The following is a 22,500-nucleotide window of genomic DNA, read 5'->3' as shown; positions in this document are numbered from 1 at the left end:
TCTCTCGCCTCTGTCTGAGACAAGACCAGACACGCACGGTTCTTACGTTACGTTTTTGCCTATAAAATCAACTGAAATGTCAATTGCTGGTACAAAAAAAAAAAAAGAAAAAAAAAAAAAACAGCATGTTAATTTTTTTTGGTAGGCTAGGTATCGAAGAGCCAGAACATTTGCGCATGGGTTGACAGAATGTTTGAACAAGAGAGAAAAACGCAGTACCTCCAGACACCGGCGCTGGAGCGTCGTACCAAACGAGTCATCCCGGGATTTCGGCCCGTGCGATCGCTTTTGGACACAGTTGGCCCTTTGCTGCTTTCTGCTACCGACCTTGCCTCCCGGTACGGCATTGAGGGAGAGATATGTCGGTCCCTAAACCATATGTGACAAATCCCACGCCTACTCACAGCTCCAAACCGCCCTTGTCAATATAGCGTAAGAATTAGATGGCTTATATATTTAAGAGAAAAGTCATTTTATCTGTCATATGGTAAGCACTGGAGTCGCAGATTACAAAGTGTGCGCATGCGCCCTTCTAAAGGTAACATACATACAGTCATAAGCTTTTTCCGAATAACTACAGGAGCTAATATCTTCGAGACATTACATTTACAGCTAAAATACATAGCATATACAGATACCTACTAAATACATAATTTAAATATATATACATAAAAAAGAAAAGCTGCTGTACAAAATGCGGCCCTGGATTCTCTTTTAAAAACAGTAAATTCATAGGTACGGATAAAATCAGGTAGCGCATTCCGCAACTTAGCTGATACGTAAGTAAAAAGAGAACTAAGACCATTACTGGTTGCTCCAGGTTTATTGCGAAAAAGAATGTAATTTCCGCGAAGGTCATGCATAAGAAGGGGACGGGAGAGAAAACGTATTTTTCATATAAACAGAAAAACCCTTTCTTCCAAAAAAAAAAAAAGCAAAAAAAAACCCACATACTTTTATCAAGTAATACGAGGACATTTTGAATGCGCTTATTGCATAGACATGTCGAGCTTGACTTTCGTACTAAGAGGACAGGTAATCTGCAAATATAAATATTGTTATTCTCTTTTTTACATTATTATACCGTTTCTTTGACACGAGAATTACAGTGAAATGAAAGCACAACTTTGTCGCGAATTTCCTATGATAAAAACTTGTTTAGAAATCCAAAATCTACGTTAACAGCACACACCAGGCCTACTCCTGAATATCTGGCTAGAAATCATTTCCTCTGGCCGCGCTTCAGCCATTCGATGAGGGCCAGTCTCGTGCTTCTTAAGTTGCCTCGCTCATGCCCAAAAAGAATTCTGGGTAATTCTGCCATTCCATGACAAGGGAAGACTCCCGATTCTCATTTCATAGTTTTTTTCATAAGTGTCGGGCCACCCAGTCCTACCAGCAAAATAACGCATCGATTGAAGGTTTTAGCTTTCAAAACTTGCCCAGATTGTGTCAGTAGGTCCTGGAATTCGTCCACAGAAAGGCCAGAGAGACAACTTCACTCGTGAACCGCCATGTTTAAAACAGAGCATTTTAGGCGTCCCAGTCTGCATGAAACCATCTCTCGCCTCTGTCTGAGACAAGACCAGACACGCACGGTTCTTACGTTACGTTTTTGCCTATAAAATCAACTGAAATGTCAATTGCTGGTACAAAAAAAAAAAAAGAAAAAAAAAAAAAAACAGCATGTTAATTTTTTTTGGTAGGCTAGGTATCGAAGAGCCAGAACATTTGCGCATGGGTTGACAGAATGTTTGAACAAGAGAGAAAAACGCAGTACCTCCAGACACCGGCGCTGGAGCGTCGTACCAAACGAGTCATCCCGGGATTTCGGCCCGTGCGATCGCTTTTGGACACAGTTGGCCCTTTGCTGCTTTCTGCTACCGACCTTGCCTCCCGGTACGGCATTGAGGGAGAGATATGTCGGTCCCTAAACCATATGTGACAAATCCCACGCCTACTCACAGCTCCAAACCGCCCTTGTCAATATAGCGTAAGAATTAGATGGCTTATATATTTAAGAGAAAAGTCATTTTATCTGTCATATGGTAAGCACTGGAGTCGCAGATTACAAAGTGTGCGCATGCGCCCTTCTAAAGGTAACATACATACAGTCATAAGCTTTTTCCGAATAACTACAGGAGCTAATATCTTCGAGACATTACATTTACAGCTAAAATACATAGCATATACAGATACCTACTAAATACATAATTTAAATATATATACATAAAAAGAAAAGCTGCTGTACAAAATGCGGCCCTGGATTCTCTTTTAAAAACAGTAAATTCATAGGTACGGATAAAATCAGGTAGCGCATTCCGCAACTTAGCTGATACGTAAGTAAAAAGAGAACTAAGACCATTACTGGTTGCTCCAGGTTTATTGCGAAAAAGAATGTAATTTCCGCGAAGGTCATGCATAAGAAGGGGACGGGAGAGAAAACGTATTTTTCATATAAACAGAAAAACCCTTTCTTCCAAAAAAAAAAAAGCAAAAAAAAACCCACATACTTTTATCAAGTAATACGAGGACATTTTGAATGCGCTTATTGCATAGACATGTCGAGCTTGACTTTCGTACTAAGAGGACAGGTAATCTGCAAATATAAATATTGTTATTCTCTTTTTTACATTATTATACCGTTTCTTTGACACGAGAATTACAGTGAAATGAAAGCACAACTTTGTCGCGAATTTCCTATGATAAAAACTTGTTTAGAAATCCAAAATCTACGTTAACAGCACACACCAGGCCTACTCCTGAATATCTGGCTAGAAATCATTTCCTCTGGCCGCGCTTCAGCCATTCGATGAGGGCCAGTCTCGTGCTTCTTAAGTTGCCTCGCTCATGCCCAAAAAGAATTCTGGGTAATTCTGCCATTCCATGACAAGGGAAGACTCCCGATTCTCATTTCATAGTTTTTTTCATAAGTGTCGGGCCACCCAGTCCTACCAGCAAAATAACGCATCGATTGAAGGTTTTAGCTTTCAAAACTTGCCCAGATTGTGTCAGTAGGTCCTGGAATTCGTCCACAGAAAGGCCAGAGAGACAACTTCACTCGTGAACCGCCATGTTTAAAACAGAGCATTTTAGGCGTCCCAGTCTGCATGAAACCATCTCTCGCCTCTGTCTGAGACAAGACCAGACACGCACGGTTCTTACGTTACGTTTTTGCCTATAAAATCAACTGAAATGTCAATTGCTGGTACAAAAAAAAAAAAAAGAAAAAAAAAAAAAAACAGCATGTTAATTTTTTTTGGTAGGCTAGGTATCGAAGAGCCAGAACATTTGCGCATGGGTTGACAGAATGTTTGAACAAGAGAGAAAAACGCAGTACCTCCAGACACCGGCGCTGGAGCGTCGTACCAAACGAGTCATCCCGGGATTTCGGCCCGTGCGATCGCTTTTGGACACAGTTGGCCCTTTGCTGCTTTCTGCTACCGACCTTGCCTCCCGGTACGGCATTGAGGGAGAGATATGTCGGTCCCTAAACCATATGTGACAAATCCCACGCCTACTCACAGCTCCAAACCGCCCTTGTCAATATAGCGTAAGAATTAGATGGCTTATATATTTAAGAGAAAAGTCATTTTATCTGTCATATGGTAAGCACTGGAGTCGCAGATTACAAAGTGTGCGCATGCGCCCTTCTAAAGGTAACATACATACAGTCATAAGCTTTTTCCGAATAACTACAGGAGCTAATATCTTCGAGACATTACATTTACAGCTAAAATACATAGCATATACAGATACCTACTAAATACATAATTTAAATATATATACATAAAAAAGAAAAGCTGCTGTACAAAATGCGGCCCTGGATTCTCTTTTAAAAACAGTAAATTCATAGGTACGGATAAAATCAGGTAGCGCATTCCGCAACTTAGCTGATACGTAAGTAAAAAGAGAACTAAGACCATTACTGGTTGCTCCAGGTTTATTGCGAAAAAGAATGTAATTTCCGCGAAGGTCATGCATAAGAAGGGGACGGGAGAGAAAACGTATTTTTCATATAAACAGAAAAACCCTTTCTTCCAAAAAAAAAAAAACCAAAAAAAAAACCCACATACTTTTATCAAGTAATACGAGGACATTTTGAATGCGCTTATTGCATAGACATGTCGAGCTTGACTTTCGTACTAAGAGGACAGGTAATCTGCAAATATAAATATTGTTATTCTCTTTTTTACATTATTATACCGTTTCTTTGACACGAGAATTACAGTGAAATGAAAGCACAACTTTGTCGCGAATTTCCTATGATAAAAACTTGTTTAGAAATCCAAAATCTACGTTAACAGCACACACCAGGCCTACTCCTGAATATCTGGCTAGAAATCATTTCCTCTGGCCGCGCTTCAGCCATTCGATGAGGGCCAGTCTCGTGCTTCTTAAGTTGCCTCGCTCATGCCCAAAAAGAATTCTGGGTAATTCTGCCATTCCATGACAAGGGAAGACTCCCGATTCTCATTTCATAGTTTTTTTCATAAGTGTCGGGCCACCCAGTCCTACCAGCAAAATAACGCATCGATTGAAGGTTTTAGCTTTCAAAACTTGCCCAGATTGTGTCAGTAGGTCCTGGAATTCGTCCACAGAAAGGCCAGAGAGACAACTTCACTCGTGAACCGCCATGTTTAAAACAGAGCATTTTAGGCGTCCCAGTCTGCATGAAACCATCTCTCGCCTCTGTCTGAGACAAGACCAGACACGCACGGTTCTTACGTTACGTTTTTGCCTATAAAATCAACTGAAATGTCAATTGCTGGTACAAAAAAAAAAAAAAGAAAAAAAAAAAAACAGCATGTTAATTTTTTTTGGTAGGCTAGGTATCGAAGAGCCAGAACATTTGCGCATGGGTTGACAGAATGTTTGAACAAGAGAGAAAAACGCAGTACCTCCAGACACCGGCGCTGGAGCGTCGTACCAAACGAGTCATCCCGGGATTTCGGCCCGTGCGATCGCTTTTGGACACAGTTGGCCCTTTGCTGCTTTCTGCTACCGACCTTGCCTCCCGGTACGGCATTGAGGGAGAGATATGTCGGTCCCTAAACCATATGTGACAAATCCCACGCCTACTCACAGCTCCAAACCGCCCTTGTCAATATAGCGTAAGAATTAGATGGCTTATATATTTAAGAGAAAAGTCATTTTATCTGTCATATGGTAAGCACTGGAGTCGCAGATTACAAAGTGTGCGCATGCGCCCTTCTAAAGGTAACATACATACAGTCATAAGCTTTTTCCGAATAACTACAGGAGCTAATATCTTCGAGACATTACATTTACAGCTAAAATACATAGCATATACAGATACCTACTAAATACATAATTTAAATATATATACATAAAAAAGAAAAGCTGCTGTACAAAATGCGGCCCTGGATTCTCTTTTAAAAACAGTAAATTCATAGGTACGGATAAAATCAGGTAGCGCATTCCGCAACTTAGCTGATACGTAAGTAAAAAGAGAACTAAGACCATTACTGGTTGCTCCAGGTTTATTGCGAAAAAGAATGTAATTTCCGCGAAGGTCATGCATAAGAAGGGGACGGGAGAGAAAACGTATTTTTCATATAAACAGAAAAACCCTTTCTTCCAAAAAAAAAAAAAGCAAAAAAAAACCCACATACTTTTATCAAGTAATACGAGGACATTTTGAATGCGCTTATTGCATAGACATGTCGAGCTTGACTTTCGTACTAAGAGGACAGGTAATCTGCAAATATAAATATTGTTATTCTCTTTTTTACATTATTATACCGTTTCTTTGACACGAGAATTACAGTGAAATGAAAGCACAACTTTGTCGCGAATTTCCTATGATAAAAACTTGTTTAGAAATCCAAAATCTACGTTAACAGCACACACCAGGCCTACTCCTGAATATCTGGCTAGAAATCATTTCCTCTGGCCGCGCTTCAGCCATTCGATGAGGGCCAGTCTCGTGCTTCTTAAGTTGCCTCGCTCATGCCCAAAAAGAATTCTGGGTAATTCTGCCATTCCATGACAAGGGAAGACTCCCGATTCTCATTTCATAGTTTTTTTCATAAGTGTCGGGCCACCCAGTCCTACCAGCAAAATAACGCATCGATTGAAGGTTTTAGCTTTCAAAACTTGCCCAGATTGTGTCAGTAGGTCCTGGAATTCGTCCACAGAAAGGCCAGAGAGACAACTTCACTCGTGAACCGCCATGTTTAAAACAGAGCATTTTAGGCGTCCCAGTCTGCATGAAACCATCTCTCGCCTCTGTCTGAGACAAGACCAGACACGCACGGTTCTTACGTTACGTTTTTGCCTATAAAATCAACTGAAATGTCAATTGCTGGTACAAAAAAAAAAAAAAGAAAAAAAAAAAAAACAGCATGTTAATTTTTTTTGGTAGGCTAGGTATCGAAGAGCCAGAACATTTGCGCATGGGTTGACAGAATGTTTGAACAAGAGAGAAAAACGCAGTACCTCCAGACACCGGCGCTGGAGCGTCGTACCAAACGAGTCATCCCGGGATTTCGGCCCGTGCGATCGCTTTTGGACACAGTTGGCCCTTTGCTGCTTTCTGCTACCGACCTTGCCTCCCGGTACGGCATTGAGGGAGAGATATGTCGGTCCCTAAACCATATGTGACAAATCCCACGCCTACTCACAGCTCCAAACCGCCCTTGTCAATATAGCGTAAGAATTAGATGGCTTATATATTTAAGAGAAAAGTCATTTTATCTGTCATATGGTAAGCACTGTAGTCGCAGATTACAAAGTGTGCGCATGCGCCCTTCTAAAGGTAACATACATACAGTCATAAGCTTTTTCCGAATAACTACAGGAGCTAATATCTTCGAGACATTACATTTACAGCTAAAATACATAGCATATACAGATACCTACTAAATACATAATTTAAATATATATACATAAAAAAGAAAAGCTGCTGTACAAAATGCGGCCCTGGATTCTCTTTTAAAAACAGTAAATTCATAGGTACGGATAAAATCAGGTAGCGCATTCCGCAACTTAGCTGATACGTAAGTAAAAAGAGAACTAAGACCATTACTGGTTGCTCCAGGTTTATTGCGAAAAAGAATGTAATTTCCGCGAAGGTCATGCATAAGAAGGGGACGGGAGAGAAAACGTATTTTTCATATAAACAGAAAAACCCTTTCTTCCAAAAAAAAAAAAAGCAAAAAAAAACCCACATACTTTTATCAAGTAATACGAGGACATTTTGAATGCGCTTATTGCATAGACATGTCGAGCTTGACTTTCGTACTAAGAGGACAGGTAATCTGCAAATATAAATATTGTTATTCTCTTTTTTACATTATTATACCGTTTCTTTGACACGAGAATTACAGTGAAATGAAAGCACAACTTTGTCGCGAATTTCCTATGATAAAAACTTGTTTAGAAATCCAAAATCTACGTTAACAGCACACACCAGGCCTACTCCTGAATATCTGGCTAGAAATCATTTCCTCTGGCCGCGCTTCAGCCATTCGATGAGGGCCAGTCTCGTGCTTCTTAAGTTGCCTCGCTCATGCCCAAAAAGAATTCTGGGTAATTCTGCCATTCCATGACAAGGGAAGACTCCCGATTCTCATTTCATAGTTTTTTTCATAAGTGTCGGGCCACCCAGTCCTACCAGCAAAATAACGCATCGATTGAAGGTTTTAGCTTTCAAAACTTGCCCAGATTGTGTCAGTAGGTCCTGGAATTCGTCCACAGAAAGGCCAGAGAGACAACTTCACTCGTGAACCGCCATGTTTAAAACAGAGCATTTTAGGCGTCCCAGTCTGCATGAAACCATCTCTCGCCTCTGTCTGAGACAAGACCAGACACGCACGGTTCTTACGTTACGTTTTTGCCTATAAAATCAACTGAAATGTCAATTGCTGGTACAAAAAAAAAAAAAGAAAAAAAAAAAAAAACAGCATGTTAATTTTTTTTGGTAGGCTAGGTATCGAAGAGCCAGAACATTTGCGCATGGGTTGACAGAATGTTTGAACAAGAGAGAAAAACGCAGTACCTCCAGACACCGGCGCTGGAGCGTCGTACCAAACGAGTCATCCCGGGATTTCGGCCCGTGCGATCGCTTTTGGACACAGTTGGCCCTTTGCTGCTTTCTGCTACCGACCTTGCCTCCCGGTACGGCATTGAGGGAGAGATATGTCGGTCCCTAAACCATATGTGACAAATCCCACGCCTACTCACAGCTCCAAACCGCCCTTGTCAATATAGCGTAAGAATTAGATGGCTTATATATTTAAGAGAAAAGTCATTTTATCTGTCATATGGTAAGCACTGTAGTCGCAGATTACAAAGTGTGCGCATGCGCCCTTCTAAAGGTAACATACATACAGTCATAAGCTTTTTCCGAATAACTACAGGAGCTAATATCTTCGAGACATTACATTTACAGCTAAAATACATAGCATATACAGATACCTACTAAATACATAATTTAAATATATATACATAAAAAAGAAAAGCTGCTGTACAAAATGCGGCCCTGGATTCTCTTTTAAAAACAGTAAATTCATAGGTACGGATAAAATCAGGTAGCGCATTCCGCAACTTAGCTGATACGTAAGTAAAAAGAGAACTAAGACCATTACTGGTTGCTCCAGGTTTATTGCGAAAAAGAATGTAATTTCCGCGAAGGTCATGCATAAGAAGGGGACGGGAGAGAAAACGTATTTTTCATATAAACAGAAAAACCCTTTCTTCCAAAAAAAAAAAAAGCAAAAAAAAACCCACATACTTTTATCAAGTAATACGAGGACATTTTGAATGCGCTTATTGCATAGACATGTCGAGCTTGACTTTCGTACTAAGAGGACAGGTAATCTGCAAATATAAATATTGTTATTCTCTTTTTTACATTATTATACCGTTTCTTTGACACGAGAATTACAGTGAAATGAAAGCACAACTTTGTCGCGAATTTCCTATGATAAAAACTTGTTTAGAAATCCAAAATCTACGTTAACAGCACACACCAGGCCTACTCCTGAATATCTGGCTAGAAATCATTTCCTCTGGCCGCGCTTCAGCCATTCGATGAGGGCCAGTCTCGTGCTTCTTAAGTTGCCTCGCTCATGCCCAAAAAGAATTCTGGGTAATTCTGCCATTCCATGACAAGGGAAGACTCCCGATTCTCATTTCATAGTTTTTTTCATAAGTGTCGGGCCACCCAGTCCTACCAGCAAAATAACGCATCGATTGAAGGTTTTAGCTTTCAAAACTTGCCCAGATTGTGTCAGTAGGTCCTGGAATTCGTCCACAGAAAGGCCAGAGAGACAACTTCACTCGTGAACCGCCATGTTTAAAACAGAGCATTTTAGGCGTCCCAGTCTGCATGAAACCATCTCTCGCCTCTGTCTGAGACAAGACCAGACACGCACGGTTCTTACGTTACGTTTTTGCCTATAAAATCAACTGAAATGTCAATTGCTGGTACAAAAAAAAAAAAAAGAAAAAAAAAAAAAACAGCATGTTAATTTTTTTTGGTAGGCTAGGTATCGAAGAGCCAGAACATTTGCGCATGGGTTGACAGAATGTTTGAACAAGAGAGAAAAACGCAGTACCTCCAGACACCGGCGCTGGAGCGTCGTACCAAACGAGTCATCCCGGGATTTCGGCCCGTGCGATCGCTTTTGGACACAGTTGGCCCTTTGCTGCTTTCTGCTACCGACCTTGCCTCCCGGTACGGCATTGAGGGAGAGATATGTCGGTCCCTAAACCATATGTGACAAATCCCACGCCTACTCACAGCTCCAAACCGCCCTTGTCAATATAGCGTAAGAATTAGATGGCTTATATATTTAAGAGAAAAGTCATTTTATCTGTCATATGGTAAGCACTGTAGTCGCAGATTACAAAGTGTGCGCATGCGCCCTTCTAAAGGTAACATACATACAGTCATAAGCTTTTTCCGAATAACTACAGGAGCTAATATCTTCGAGACATTACATTTACAGCTAAAATACATAGCATATACAGATACCTACTAAATACATAATTTAAATATATATACATAAAAAAGAAAAGCTGCTGTACAAAATGCGGCCCTGGATTCTCTTTTAAAAACAGTAAATTCATAGGTACGGATAAAATCAGGTAGCGCATTCCGCAACTTAGCTGATACGTAAGTAAAAAGAGAACTAAGACCATTACTGGTTGCTCCAGGTTTATTGCGAAAAAGAATGTAATTTCCGCGAAGGTCATGCATAAGAAGGGGACGGGAGAGAAAACGTATTTTTCATATAAACAGAAAAACCCTTTCTTCCAAAAAAAAAAAAGCAAAAAAAAACCCACATACTTTTATCAAGTAATACGAGGACATTTTGAATGCGCTTATTGCATAGACATGTCGAGCTTGACTTTCGTACTAAGAGGACAGGTAATCTGCAAATATAAATATTGTTATTCTCTTTTTTACATTATTATACCGTTTCTTTGACACGAGAATTACAGTGAAATGAAAGCACAACTTTGTCGCGAATTTCCTATGATAAAAACTTGTTTAGAAATCCAAAATCTACGTTAACAGCACACACCAGGCCTACTCCTGAATATCTGGCTAGAAATCATTTCCTCTGGCCGCGCTTCAGCCATTCGATGAGGGCCAGTCTCGTGCTTCTTAAGTTGCCTCGCTCATGCCCAAAAAGAATTCTGGGTAATTCTGCCATTCCATGACAAGGGAAGACTCCCGATTCTCATTTCATAGTTTTTTTCATAAGTGTCGGGCCACCCAGTCCTACCAGCAAAATAACGCATCGATTGAAGGTTTTAGCTTTCAAAACTTGCCCAGATTGTGTCAGTAGGTCCTGGAATTCGTCCACAGAAAGGCCAGAGAGACAACTTCACTCGTGAACCGCCATGTTTAAAACAGAGCATTTTAGGCGTCCCAGTCTGCATGAAACCATCTCTCGCCTCTGTCTGAGACAAGACCAGACACGCACGGTTCTTACGTTACGTTTTTGCCTATAAAATCAACTGAAATGTCAATTGCTGGTACAAAAAAAAAAAAAAGAAAAAAAAAAAAAACAGCATGTTAATTTTTTTTGGTAGGCTAGGTATCGAAGAGCCAGAACATTTGCGCATGGGTTGACAGAATGTTTGAACAAGAGAGAAAAACGCAGTACCTCCAGACACCGGCGCTGGAGCGTCGTACCAAACGAGTCATCCCGGGATTTCGGCCCGTGCGATCGCTTTTGGACACAGTTGGCCCTTTGCTGCTTTCTGCTACCGACCTTGCCTCCCGGTACGGCATTGAGGGAGAGATATGTCGGTCCCTAAACCATATGTGACAAATCCCACGCCTACTCACAGCTCCAAACCGCCCTTGTCAATATAGCGTAAGAATTAGATGGCTTATATATTTAAGAGAAAAGTCATTTTATCTGTCATATGGTAAGCACTGTAGTCGCAGATTACAAAGTGTGCGCATGCGCCCTTCTAAAGGTAACATACATACAGTCATAAGCTTTTTCCGAATAACTACAGGAGCTAATATCTTCGAGACATTACATTTACAGCTAAAATACATAGCATATACAGATACCTACTAAATACATAATTTAAATATATATACATAAAAAAGAAAAGCTGCTGTACAAAATGCGGCCCTGGATTCTCTTTTAAAAACAGTAAATTCATAGGTACGGATAAAATCAGGTAGCGCATTCCGCAACTTAGCTGATACGTAAGTAAAAAGAGAACTAAGACCATTACTGGTTGCTCCAGGTTTATTGCGAAAAAGAATGTAATTTCCGCGAAGGTCATGCATAAGAAGGGGACGGGAGAGAAAACGTATTTTTCATATAAACAGAAAAACCCTTTCTTCCAAAAAAAAAAAAAGCAAAAAAAAACCCACATACTTTTATCAAGTAATACGAGGACATTTTGAATGCGCTTATTGCATAGACATGTCGAGCTTGACTTTCGTACTAAGAGGACAGGTAATCTGCAAATATAAATATTGTTATTCTCTTTTTTACATTATTATACCGTTTCTTTGACACGAGAATTACAGTGAAATGAAAGCACAACTTTGTCGCGAATTTCCTATGATAAAAACTTGTTTAGAAATCCAAAATCTACGTTAACAGCACACACCAGGCCTACTCCTGAATATCTGGCTAGAAATCATTTCCTCTGGCCGCGCTTCAGCCATTCGATGAGGGCCAGTCTCGTGCTTCTTAAGTTGCCTCGCTCATGCCCAAAAAGAATTCTGGGTAATTCTGCCATTCCATGACAAGGGAAGACTCCCGATTCTCATTTCATAGTTTTTTTCATAAGTGTCGGGCCACCCAGTCCTACCAGCAAAATAACGCATCGATTGAAGGTTTTAGCTTTCAAAACTTGCCCAGATTGTGTCAGTAGGTCCTGGAATTCGTCCACAGAAAGGCCAGAGAGACAACTTCACTCGTGAACCGCCATGTTTAAAACAGAGCATTTTAGGCGTCCCAGTCTGCATGAAACCATCTCTCGCCTCTGTCTGAGACAAGACCAGACACGCACGGTTCTTACGTTACGTTTTTGCCTATAAAATCAACTGAAATGTCAATTGCTGGTACAAAAAAAAAAAAAAGAAAAAAAAAAAAAACAGCATGTTAATTTTTTTTGGTAGGCTAGGTATCGAAGAGCCAGAACATTTGCGCATGGGTTGACAGAATGTTTGAACAAGAGAGAAAAACGCAGTACCTCCAGACACCGGCGCTGGAGCGTCGTACCAAACGAGTCATCCCGGGATTTCGGCCCGTGCGATCGCTTTTGGACACAGTTGGCCCTTTGCTGCTTTCTGCTACCGACCTTGCCTCCCGGTACGGCATTGAGGGAGAGATATGTCGGTCCCTAAACCATATGTGACAAATCCCACGCCTACTCACAGCTCCAAACCGCCCTTGTCAATATAGCGTAAGAATTAGATGGCTTATATATTTAAGAGAAAAGTCATTTTATCTGTCATATGGTAAGCACTGTAGTCGCAGATTACAAAGTGTGCGCATGCGCCCTTCTAAAGGTAACATACATACAGTCATAAGCTTTTTCCGAATAACTACAGGAGCTAATATCTTCGAGACATTACATTTACAGCTAAAATACATAGCATATACAGATACCTACTAAATACATAATTTAAATATATATACATAAAAAAGAAAAGCTGCTGTACAAAATGCGGCCCTGGATTCTCTTTTAAAAACAGTAAATTCATAGGTACGGATAAAATCAGGTAGCGCATTCCGCAACTTAGCTGATACGTAAGTAAAAAGAGAACTAAGACCATTACTGGTTGCTCCAGGTTTATTGCGAAAAAGAATGTAATTTCCGCGAAGGTCATGCATAAGAAGGGGACGGGAGAGAAAACGTATTTTTCATATAAACAGAAAAACCCTTTCTTCCAAAAAAAAAAAAAGCAAAAAAAAACCCACATACTTTTATCAAGTAATACGAGGACATTTTGAATGCGCTTATTGCATAGACATGTCGAGCTTGACTTTCGTACTAAGAGGACAGGTAATCTGCAAATATAAATATTGTTATTCTCTTTTTTACATTATTATACCGTTTCTTTGACACGAGAATTACAGTGAAATGAAAGCACAACTTTGTCGCGAATTTCCTATGATAAAAACTTGTTTAGAAATCCAAAATCTACGTTAACAGCACACACCAGGCCTACTCCTGAATATCTGGCTAGAAATCATTTCCTCTGGCCGCGCTTCAGCCATTCGATGAGGGCCAGTCTCGTGCTTCTTAAGTTGCCTCGCTCATGCCCAAAAAGAATTCTGGGTAATTCTGCCATTCCATGACAAGGGAAGACTCCCGATTCTCATTTCATAGTTTTTTTCATAAGTGTCGGGCCACCCAGTCCTACCAGCAAAATAACGCATCGATTGAAGGTTTTAGCTTTCAAAACTTGCCCAGATTGTGTCAGTAGGTCCTGGAATTCGTCCACAGAAAGGCCAGAGAGACAACTTCACTCGTGAACCGCCATGTTTAAAACAGAGCATTTTAGGCGTCCCAGTCTGCATGAAACCATCTCTCGCCTCTGTCTGAGACAAGACCAGACACGCACGGTTCTTACGTTACGTTTTTGCCTATAAAATCAACTGAAATGTCAATTGCTGGTACAAAAAAAAAAAACAAAAAAAAAAGAAACAGCATGTTAATTTTTTTTGGTAGGCTAGGTATCGAAGAGCCAGAACATTTGCGCATGGGTTGACAGAATGTTTGAACAAGAGAGAAAAACGCAGTACCTCCAGACACCGGCGCTGGAGCGTCGTACCAAACGAGTCATCCCGGGATTTCGGCCCGTGCGATCGCTTTTGGACACAGTTGGCCCTTTGCTGCTTTCTGCTACCGACCTTGCCTCCCGGTACGGCATTGAGGGAGAGATATGTCGGTCCCTAAACCATATGTGACAAATCCCACGCCTACTCACAGCTCCAAACCGCCCTTGTCAATATAGCGTAAGAATTAGATGGCTTATATATTTAAGAGAAAAGTCATTTTATCTGTCATATGGTAAGCACTGTAGTCGCAGATTACAAAGTGTGCGCATGCGCCCTTCTAAAGGTAACATACATACAGTCATAAGCTTTTTCCGAATAACTACAGGAGCTAATATCTTCGAGACATTACATTTACAGCTAAAATACATAGCATATACAGATACCTACTAAATACATAATTTAAATATATATACATAAAAAAGAAAAGCTGCTGTACAAAATGCGGCCCTGGATTCTCTTTTAAAAACAGTAAATTCATAGGTACGGATAAAATCAGGTAGCGCATTCCGCAACTTAGCTGATACGTAAGTAAAAAGAGAACTAAGACCATTACTGGTTGCTCCAGGTTTATTGCGAAAAAGAATGTAATTTCCGCGAAGGTCATGCATAAGAAGGGGACGGGAGAGAAAACGTATTTTTCATATAAACAGAAAAACCCTTTCTTCCAAAAAAAAAAAAGCAAAAAAAAAACCCACATACTTTTATCAAGTAATACGAGGACATTTTGAATGCGCTTATTGCATAGACATGTCGAGCTTGACTTTCGTACTAAGAGGACAGGTAATCTGCAAATATAAATATTGTTATTCTCTTTTTTACATTATTATACCGTTTCTTTGACACGAGAATTACAGTGAAATGAAAGCACAACTTTGTCGCGAATTTCCTATGATAAAAACTTGTTTAGAAATCCAAAATCTACGTTAACAGCACACACCAGGCCTACTCCTGAATATCTGGCTAGAAATCATTTCCTCTGGCCGCGCTTCAGCCATTCGATGAGGGCCAGTCTCGTGCTTCTTAAGTTGCCTCGCTCATGCCCAAAAAGAATTCTGGGTAATTCTGCCATTCCATGACAAGGGAAGACTCCCGATTCTCATTTCATAGTTTTTTTCATAAGTGTCGGGCCACCCAGTCCTACCAGCAAAATAACGCATCGATTGAAGGTTTTAGCTTTCAAAACTTGCCCAGATTGTGTCAGTAGGTCCTGGAATTCGTCCACAGAAAGGCCAGAGAGACAACTTCACTCGTGAACCGCCATGTTTAAAACAGAGCATTTTAGGCGTCCCAGTCTGCATGAAACCATCTCTCGCCTCTGTCTGAGACAAGACCAGACACGCACGGTTCTTACGTTACGTTTTTGCCTATAAAATCAACTGAAATGTCAATTGCTGGTACAAAAAAAAAAAAAAGAAAAAAAAAAAAACAGCATGTTAATTTTTTTTGGTAGGCTAGGTATCGAAGAGCCAGAACATTTGCGCATGGGTTGACAGAATGTTTGAACAAGAGAGAAAAACGCAGTACCTCCAGACACCGGCGCTGGAGCGTCGTACCAAACGAGTCATCCCGGGATTTCGGCCCGTGCGATCGCTTTTGGACACAGTTGGCCCTTTGCTGCTTTCTGCTACCGACCTTGCCTCCCGGTACGGCATTGAGGGAGAGATATGTCGGTCCCTAAACCATATGTGACAAATCCCACGCCTACTCACAGCTCCAAACCGCCCTTGTCAATATAGCGTAAGAATTAGATGGCTTATATATTTAAGAGAAAAGTCATTTTATCTGTCATATGGTAAGCACTGTAGTCGCAGATTACAAAGTGTGCGCATGCGCCCTTCTAAAGGTAACATACATACAGTCATAAGCTTTTTCCGAATAACTACAGGAGCTAATATCTTCGAGACATTACATTTACAGCTAAAATACATAGCATATACAGATACCTACTAAATACATAATTTAAATATATATACATAAAAAAGAAAAGCTGCTGTACAAAATGCGGCCCTGGATTCTCTTTTAAAAACAGTAAATTCATAGGTACGGATAAAATCAGGTAGCGCATTCCGCAACTTAGCTGATACGTAAGTAAAAAGAGAACTAAGACCATTACTGGTTGCTCCAGGTTTATTGCGAAAAAGAATGTAATTTCCGCGAAGGTCATGCATAAGAAGGGGACGGGAGAGAAAACGTATTTTTCATATAAACAGAAAAACCCTTTCTTCCAAAAAAAAAAAAAGCAAAAAAAAACCCACATACTTTTATCAAGTAATACGAGGACATTTTGAATGCGCTTATTGCATAGACATGTCGAGCTTGACTTTCGTACTAAGAGGACAGGTAATCTGCAAATATAAATATTGTTATTCTCTTTTTTACATTATTATACCGTTTCTTTGACACGAGAATTACAGTGAAATGAAAGCACAACTTTGTCGCGAATTTCCTATGATAAAAACTTGTTTAGAAATCCAAAATCTACGTTAACAGCACACACCAGGCCTACTCCTGAATATCTGGCTAGAAATCATTTCCTCTGGCCGCGCTTCAGCCATTCGATGAGGGCCAGTCTCGTGCTTCTTAAGTTGCCTCGCTCATGCCCAAAAAGAATTCTGGGTAATTCTGCCATTCCATGACAAGGGAAGACTCCCGATTCTCATTTCATAGTTTTTTTCATAAGTGTCGGGCCACCCAGTCCTACCAGCAAAATAACGCATCGATTGAAGGTTTTAGCTTTCAAAACTTGCCCAGATTGTGTCAGTAGGTCCTGGAATTCGTCCACAGAAAGGCCAGAGAGACAACTTCACTCGTGAACCGCCATGTTTAAAACAGAGCATTTTAGGCGTCCCAGTCTGCATGAAACCATCTCTCGCCTCTGTCTGAGACAAGACCAGACACGCACGGTTCTTACGTTACGTTTTTGCCTATAAAATCAACTGAAATGTCAATTGCTGGTACAAAAAAAAAAAAAAGAAAAAAAAAAAAAAACAGCATGTTAATTTTTTTTGGTAGGCTAGGTATCGAAGAGCCAGAACATTTGCGCATGGGTTGACAGAATGTTTGAACAAGAGAGAAAAACGCAGTACCTCCAGACACCGGCGCTGGAGCGTCGTACCAAACGAGTCATCCCGGGATTTCGGCCCGTGCGATCGCTTTTGGACACAGTTGGCCCTTTGCTGCTTTCTGCTACCGACCTTGCCTCCCGGTACGGCATTGAGGGAGAGATATGTCGGTCCCTAAACCATATGTGACAAATCCCACGCCTACTCACAGCTCCAAACCGCCCTTGTCAATATAGCGTAAGAATTAGATGGCTTATATATTTAAGAGAAAAGTCATTTTATCTGTCATATGGTAAGCACTGTAGTCGCAGATTACAAAGTGTGCGCATGCGCCCTTCTAAAGGTAACATACATACAGTCATAAGCTTTTTCCGAATAACTACAGGAGCTAATATCTTCGAGACATTACATTTACAGCTAAAATACATAGCATATACAGATACCTACTAAATACATAATTTAAATATATATACATAAAAAAGAAAAGCTGCTGTACAAAATGCGGCCCTGGATTCTCTTTTAAAAACAGTAAATTCATAGGTACGGATAAAATCAGGTAGCGCATTCCGCAACTTAGCTGATACGTAAGTAAAAAGAGAACTAAGACCATTACTGGTTGCTCCAGGTTTATTGCGAAAAAGAATGTAATTTCCGCGAAGGTCATGCATAAGAAGGGGACGGGAGAGAAAACGTATTTTTCATATAAACAGAAAAACCCTTTCTTCCAAAAAAAAAAAAGCAAAAAAAAACCCACATACTTTTATCAAGTAATACGAGGACATTTTGAATGCGCTTATTGCATAGACATGTCGAGCTTGACTTTCGTACTAAGAGGACAGGTAATCTGCAAATATAAATATTGTTATTCTCTTTTTTACATTATTATACCGTTTCTTTGACACGAGAATTACAGTGAAATGAAAGCACAACTTTGTCGCGAATTTCCTATGATAAAAACTTGTTTAGAAATCCAAAATCTACGTTAACAGCACACACCAGGCCTACTCCTGAATATCTGGCTAGAAATCATTTCCTCTGGCCGCGCTTCAGCCATTCGATGAGGGCCAGTCTCGTGCTTCTTAAGTTGCCTCGCTCATGCCCAAAAAGAATTCTGGGTAATTCTGCCATTCCATGACAAGGGAAGACTCCCGATTCTCATTTCATAGTTTTTTTCATAAGTGTCGGGCCACCCAGTCCTACCAGCAAAATAACGCATCGATTGAAGGTTTTAGCTTTCAAAACTTGCCCAGATTGTGTCAGTAGGTCCTGGAATTCGTCCACAGAAAGGCCAGAGAGACAACTTCACTCGTGAACCGCCATGTTTAAAACAGAGCATTTTAGGCGTCCCAGTCTGCATGAAACCATCTCTCGCCTCTGTCTGAGACAAGACCAGACACGCACGGTTCTTACGTTACGTTTTTGCCTATAAAATCAACTGAAATGTCAATTGCTGGTACAAAAAAAAAAAAAGAAAAAAAAAAAAAACAGCATGTTAATTTTTTTTGGTAGGCTAGGTATCGAAGAGCCAGAACATTTGCGCATGGGTTGACAGAATGTTTGAACAAGAGAGAAAAACGCAGTACCTCCAGACACCGGCGCTGGAGCGTCGTACCAAACGAGTCATCCCGGGATTTCGGCCCGTGCGATCGCTTTTGGACACAGTTGGCCCTTTGCTGCTTTCTGCTACCGACCTTGCCTCCCGGTACGGCATTGAGGGAGAGATATGTCGGTCCCTAAACCATATGTGACAAATCCCACGCCTACTCACAGCTCCAAACCGCCCTTGTCAATATAGCGTAAGAATTAGATGGCTTATATATTTAAGAGAAAAGTCATTTTATCTGTCATATGGTAAGCACTGTAGTCGCAGATTACAAAGTGTGCGCATGCGCCCTTCTAAAGGTAACATACATACAGTCATAAGCTTTTTCCGAATAACTACAGGAGCTAATATCTTCGAGACATTACATTTACAGCTAAAATACATAGCATATACAGATACCTACTAAATACATAATTTAAATATATATACATAAAAAAGAAAAGCTGCTGTACAAAATGCGGCCCTGGATTCTCTTTTAAAAACAGTAAATTCATAGGTACGGATAAAATCAGGTAGCGCATTCCGCAACTTAGCTGATACGTAAGTAAAAAGAGAACTAAGACCATTACTGGTTGCTCCAGGTTTATTGCGAAAAAGAATGTAATTTCCGCGAAGGTCATGCATAAGAAGGGGACGGGAGAGAAAACGTATTTTTCATATAAACAGAAAAACCCTTTCTTCCAAAAAAAAAAAAAGCAAAAAAAAACCCACATACTTTTATCAAGTAATACGAGGACATTTTGAATGCGCTTATTGCATAGACATGTCGAGCTTGACTTTCGTACTAAGAGGACAGGTAATCTGCAAATATAAATATTGTTATTCTCTTTTTTACATTATTATACCGTTTCTTTGACACGAGAATTACAGTGAAATGAAAGCACAACTTTGTCGCGAATTTCCTATGATAAAAACTTGTTTAGAAATCCAAAATCTACGTTAACAGCACACACCAGGCCTACTCCTGAATATCTGGCTAGAAATCATTTCCTCTGGCCGCGCTTCAGCCATTCGATGAGGGCCAGTCTCGTGCTTCTTAAGTTGCCTCGCTCATGCCCAAAAAGAATTCTGGGTAATTCTGCCATTCCATGACAAGGGAAGACTCCCGATTCTCATTTCATAGTTTTTTTCATAAGTGTCGGGCCACCCAGTCCTACCAGCAAAATAACGCATCGATTGAAGGTTTTAGCTTTCAAAACTTGCCCAGATTGTGTCAGTAGGTCCTGGAATTCGTCCACAGAAAGGCCAGAGAGACAACTTCACTCGTGAACCGCCATGTTTAAAACAGAGCATTTTAGGCGTCCCAGTCTGCATGAAACCATCTCTCGCCTCTGTCTGAGACAAGACCAGACACGCACGGTTCTTACGTTACGTTTTTGCCTATAAAATCAACTGAAATGTCAATTGCTGGTACAAAAAAAAAAAAAAGAAAAAAAAAAAAAACAGCATGTTAATTTTTTTTGGTAGGCTAGGTATCGAAGAGCCAGAACATTTGCGCATGGGTTGACAGAATGTTTGAACAAGAGAGAAAAACGCAGTACCTCCAGACACCGGCGCTGGAGCGTCGTACCAAACGAGTCATCCCGGGATTTCGGCCCGTGCGATCGCTTTTGGACACAGTTGGCCCTTTGCTGCTTTCTGCTACCGACCTTGCCTCCCGGTACGGCATTGAGGGAGAGATATGTCGGTCCCTAAACCATATGTGACAAATCCCACGCCTACTCACAGCTCCAAACCGCCCTTGTCAATATAGCGTAAGAATTAGATGGCTTATATATTTAAGAGAAAAGTCATTTTATCTGTCATATGGTAAGCACTGTAGTCGCAGATTACAAAGTGTGCGCATGCGCCCTTCTAAAGGTAACATACATACAGTCATAAGCTTTTTCCGAATAACTACAGGAGCTAATATCTTCGAGACATTACATTTACAGCTAAAATACATAGCATATACAGATACCTACTAAATACATAATTTAAATATATATACATAAAAAAGAAAAGCTGCTGTACAAAATGCGGCCCTGGATTCTCTTTTAAAAACAGTAAATTCATAGGTACGGATAAAATCAGGTAGCGCATTCCGCAACTTAGCTGATACGTAAGTAAAAAGAGAACTAAGACCATTACTGGTTGCTCCAGGTTTATTGCGAAAAAGAATGTAATTTCCGCGAAGGTCATGCATAAGAAGGGGACGGGAGAGAAAACGTATTTTTCATATAAACAGAAAAACCCTTTCTTCCAAAAAAAAAAAAAGCAAAAAAAAACCCACATACTTTTATCAAGTAATACGAGGACATTTTGAATGCGCTTATTGCATAGACATGTCGAGCTTGACTTTCGTACTAAGAGGACAGGTAATCTGCAAATATAAATATTGTTATTCTCTTTTTTACATTATTATACCGTTTCTTTGACACGAGAATTACAGTGAAATGAAAAGCACAACTTTGTCGCGAATTTCCTATGATAAAAACTTGTTTAGGAAATCAAAAATCTACGTTAACAGCACAAACCAGGCATACTCCTGAATATCTGGCTAGAAATCATTTCCTCTGGCCGCGCTTCAGCCATTCGATGAGGGCCAGTCTCGTGCTTCTTAAGTTGCCTCGCTCATGCCCAAAAAGAATTCTGGGTAATTCTGCCATTCCATGACAAGGGAAGACTCCCGATTCTCATTTCATAGTTGTTTTCATAAGTGTCGGGCCACCCAGTCCTACCAGCAAAATTAACGCATCGATTGGCAGGTTTTAGCTTTCAAAACTTGCCCAGATTGTGTCAGTAGGTCCTGGAATTCGTCCACAGAAAGGCCAGAGAGACAACTTCACTCGTGAACCGCCATGTTTAAAACAGAGCATTTTAGGCGTCCCAGTCTGCATGAAACCATCTCTCGCCTTTGTTTTCTTTCAAAGGCTTGCCTTTACCCACATTCTAGCTTAATGATGCCATCCTGGTGGCTTCTGTAGACGATAATGGCCTGAAAAGGCGGTTATAAAATGATTACCTACCAGATTTGAGCCACCTTGCTCGCTTCCTGTTGGAATGCAAACGGTTAACATTTGTCTCGTGATGCTCTAACATGAGCCTACATGTACTGAATACAGCATATGTTTCCTTGAGGTAAGTACTTCATGTATCTCTTATTATTATGTATTTAAATATAAGGTATTTACAGTGTATTTGATAATTAGCCCTATATAACCCATGTATACCTTAAAAGGGGTATTAAGGGGTATACATGGGTATTTAGTAGTATTTAAGGGTGTACATGGGTATATTGGGATATATAAGGGTATACATGGGTACATAGGGGTATATAAGGGTATACATGGGTATATAGGGGTATGTAAGGGTATACATTGGTATATTGGGGTATATAAGGGTATACCTGGGTATATAGGGGTATATAACTGTATACAAGGGTATATGTGGGTCCTGATGTGGGTATATAAGCGTATACAAGGGTATACGTGGGCAGGAGCTAATGGGCTCCTGACGTGGGTATTTAAGGGCATACACGGGAATATAGGGGTAT

This window comes from Montipora capricornis, chromosome 10 (assembly GCF_036669925.1).
Source record: "Montipora capricornis isolate CH-2021 chromosome 10, ASM3666992v2, whole genome shotgun sequence".
NCBI lineage: Eukaryota > Metazoa > Cnidaria > Anthozoa > Scleractinia > Acroporidae > Montipora > Montipora capricornis.
The sequence above is the reverse complement of the archived record's forward strand: the minus strand, read 5'-3'. Positions refer to the sequence as shown.